Source organism: Arachis stenosperma, chromosome 7, assembly GCF_014773155.1.
Source record: "Arachis stenosperma cultivar V10309 chromosome 7, arast.V10309.gnm1.PFL2, whole genome shotgun sequence".
Lineage (NCBI taxonomy): Eukaryota > Viridiplantae > Streptophyta > Magnoliopsida > Fabales > Fabaceae > Arachis > Arachis stenosperma.
This window is the reverse complement of record NC_080383.1, coordinates 11,339,733-11,343,974: the sequence shown is the minus strand read 5'-3', so window position 1 is coordinate 11,343,974 and position 4,242 is coordinate 11,339,733. Positions and strand designations below refer to the sequence as shown.

The following is a 4,242-nucleotide window of genomic DNA, read 5'->3' as shown; positions in this document are numbered from 1 at the left end:
AATTCTCTGTCTGTTGCTGAGAAGATGATGGAAAAGACTTGCTATTGTTCAGCCTATTGCGTCCACTATTGTTAAAGCCTTGTTGAGGCTTTTGTTGATCCTTCCATGAGAAATTTGGATGATTTCTCCATGATGAATTATAGGTGTTTCCATAAGGTTCACCCATGTAATTAACCTCTGCCATTGCAAGGTTCTCAGGATCATAAGCTTCTTCAGAAGCTGTTTCTTTAGTACTGTTGCATGCATTTTGCCATTCATTCAGACTTTGAGAAATCATGTTGACCTGCTGAGTCAACACTTTGTTCTGAGCCAATATGGCATTCAGAGCATCAATTTCAAGAACTCCTTTCTTCTGAGGTATCCCATTATTCATGGAATCCCTCTCAGAGGTGTACATGAATTGGTTATTTGCAACCATGTCAATGAGTTCTTGAGCCTCTTCTGGCATTTTCTTCAGGTGAATAGATCCACCTGCAAAATGGTCCAATGACATTTTCGAAAATTCAGATAGACCATAATAGAATATATCTAATATGGTCCATTATGAAAACATGTTAGATGGACACCTTTTGATCAGCTGCTTGTATCTTTCCCAAGCTTCATAGAGGGATTCACCATCTTTTTGTTTGAAGGTCTGAACATCCACTCTAAGCTTGCTCAGCTTTTGAGGAGGAAAGAATTTATCCAAGAAGGCTGTCACCAGCTTATCCCAAGAGTCCAGGCTATCCTTAGGTTGTGAATCCAAGCATATTCTAGCTCTGTCTCTTACAGCAAAAGGGAAAAGCATGAGTCTGTAGACTTCAGGATCAACTCCATTCGTCTTAACAGTCTCACAAATCTTCAAGAACTCAGTTAAAAACTGGTAAGGATCTTCAGATGGAAGTCCATAAAACTTGCAGTTCTGTTGCATTAAAGCAACTAGTTGAGGCTTAAGCTCAAAATTATTGGCTCCAATGGCAGGAATGGAGATGCTTCTTCCATCAAATTTGGACGTTGGCTTTGTGAAGTCACCAAGCATTCTCCTTGCATTATTATTATTTTCGGCTGCCATCTCCTTCTCTTATTCTAATGTTTCTGAAAGGTTACCTTTAGATTGTTGTAGTCTAGCTTCTCTGAGTTTTCTCTTCAGAGTCCTTTCAGGTTCAGGATCAATTTCAATAAGAGTGCCTTTTTCCTTGTTCCTGCTCATATGAAAGAGAAGAAAACAAGAAAAGAAGAGGAATCCTCTATGTCACAGTATAGAGATTCCTTTATGTTAGTAGAAGAAGAAAGGGGAGAAGAATGTAGAAGAGTGGGTTCGGATATTTAGATGGAGAGAGGTGAAGAGAAGTGTTAGTAATTAAATAATTAAATAGAATAAGTGAGAAGGGATAGAAAATTCGAAAATAATTTTAAAAAGGGGTTAGTAATTTTCGAAAATTAAAGATAAGATATAATTAAAATTAAAATTTAGAACAAAAAGAATTTTTTTGAAAAAGAGGTGAGATATTTTCGAAAATTAGAGAGGGAAAAGTAGTAAGGTGGTTCTGAAAAAGATAAGAAACAAACAAAAAGTCAAATAGTTAGTTGAAAAAGATATTAAAATCAAATTTTAAAAAGATAAGAAGATAAGAAGTTAGATAAGATATTTTAAAATCAAATTTTGAAAAAGATAAAAATTTTTTGAAAAAGATGAGATAAAAGATAAAAAGATTTAATTCAAAAATTTGAAATTACTTACTTCACTAACAAGAAACTACAAGATAAGATTCTAGAACTTAAAGATTGACCTTTCTTAACAAGAAAGTAACAAACTTCAAATTTTTGAATCAATCACATTAATTATTAGTGAATTTTCAAAAATATGATATAAAGATAAAAAAAAGATTTTGAGAAAATTTTGAAAAATATTTTTGAAATTTTCGAAAAATAGAAAAAAAATGAAAAATATAATTTTTGAAAAAGATTTTGAAAAGATAAGATTTTTAAAATTGAAAATTTGACTTGACTTGTAAGAAACAACTAATTTTGAAAATTTTTGACTAAGTCAACTCAAATTTTCGAAAATTATGAGAAAAATAAGGAAAAGATATTTTTTTGATATTTGAATATTTTAATTATGATAGAGAAAAACACAATTATGACCCAAAACATAAAAATTTTGGATCAAAACACATGATGCATGCAAGAACACTATGAATGTCAAGATGAACATCAAGAACACATTGAAGATCATGATGAACATCAAGAACATATTTTTGAAAAATTTTTAATGCAAAGAAAACATGCAAGACACCAAACTTAGAAATCTTTAATGCATGGACTCCAACAAACGAAAAATGCATATGAAAAATAACAAACAACTCAAAACAAGAAATCATCAAGATCAAACAAGAAGACTTGTCAAGAACAACTTGAAGATCATGAAGAATACTATGAATGCATGAGTTTTTCGAAAAATGCAAGAAAAATTTTTAAAGCATGCAATTGACACCAAACTTAAAAGTTGACTCCATACTCAAACAAGAAACACAAAATATTTTTTATTTTTATGATTTTATTAATTTTTTGGATTTTATTAATTTTTTCGAAAATAAAGTTTGGAAAAACGAAAAATAAAAGAAAAATTTTGAAAAAGATTTTTGAAAAGAAAATTACCTAATCTGAGCAATAACATGAACCGTCAGTTGTCCAAACTCGAACAATCCCCAGCAACGGCGCCAAAAACTTGGTGGACGAAATTGTGACCCTCTTTGTATTTGCATGAGATTTATTTAATGGCTATTGGCTATGTGTGGACACAACTCCGTTCAACTTAACCAGCAAGTGTACTGGGTCATCCAAGTAATACCTTACGTGAGTAAGGGTCGATCCCACAGAGATTGTTGGTATGAAGCAAGCTATGGTCACCTTGTAAATCCCGGTTAAGTGGACTCATAAAATCAAATGTGATTAGATTGGATAAATAAAGATAAATAAAATAAAAAGGGATAGAAATACTTATGTAAATCAATAGTGGGAATTTTAGATAGGCGTATGGAGATGCTGTGCTCCTCTTGTATTTCTACTTTCTTATTACATTCATCCAATCCTTCTTACTCCTTTCCATGGCAAGCTGTATGTAGGGCATCACCGTCGTCAATGGCTACTTTTCATCCTCTCGGGAAAATGGTCCTATGCGTTGTCACTGCATGGCTAATCGTCTGGAGGCATCACCCTTGTCGATGGCTACATCCCATCCTCTCAGTGAAAATGGTCCAAATGCTCTGTCACAGCACAGCTAATCATCTGTCGGTTCTCAATCAAGTTGGAATAGAATCCCTTGATTCTTTTACGTCTGTCACTAATGCCCAGCCTTCAGGAGTTTGAAGCTCGTCACAGTCATTCAATACCGGAATCCTACTCGGAATACCACAGACAAGCTTAGACTTTCCGGATTCCCATGAATACTGCCATCTATCTAGCTTATACCACGAAGATTCTGTTGGGGAATCTAAGAGATATGCACCCGGCCTAAGGTAGAATGGAAGTGGTTGTCAGTCACGCGCGTTCATAGGTGAGAATGATGATGAGTGTCACAGATCATCACATTCATCAAGTTGAAGTGCAAAGTATATATTGGAATAAGAATAAGGAGAATTGAATAGAGAATAATAGTAATTGTATTGAAACTTGAGGTACAGCAGAGCTCCACACCCTTAATCTATGGTGTGTAGAAACTCCACCGTTGAAAATACATAAGTGAAAGGTTCAGGCATGGCCGAATGGCCAGCCCCCTAAAACGTGATCAATAGCCTCTTAAGATGAAGAATGAAACAAAACTGAGACCAAAGATGAAACGTGGTCAAAAGACGTCTAATACAATAGTTAAATGTCCTATATATACTAGACTAGCTACTAGGGTTTACATGAGTAAGTAATTGATGCATAAATCCACTTCCGGGGCCCACTTGGTGTATGCTTGGGCTGAGCTTGATCTATCCACGAGTTGAGGCATCTCTTGGAGTTAAACTCCAAGTTATAACGTGTTTTGCGCGTTCAACTCCGGATCATGACGTGTTTCTGGCGTTTAACTCCAGACAGCAGCATGTACTTGGCGTTCAACGCCAAGTTACGTCGTCAATTTCCGAATAAAGTATAAACTATTATATATTGCTGGAAAGCTCTGGATGTCTACTTTCCAACGCCATTGAGAACGCGCCATTTGAAGTTCTTTAGCTCCAGAAAATCCATTTTGAGTGCAGGGAGGTCAGATTCCAACAG

At 34.9% G+C, this 4,242-nt stretch overlaps 1 non-coding gene across 1 annotated transcript; it reads left to right on the top strand.

Moving 5' to 3' along the window:
* The first annotated feature begins 551 nt into the window (after positions 1-551).
* Positions 552-655, top strand: LOC130942725 (small nucleolar RNA R71). The gene has a single exon (XR_009071284.1). It is a non-coding gene; the product is annotated as a small nucleolar RNA R71 (small nucleolar RNA).
* The last annotated feature ends 3,587 nt before the right edge of the window (positions 656-4,242 follow it).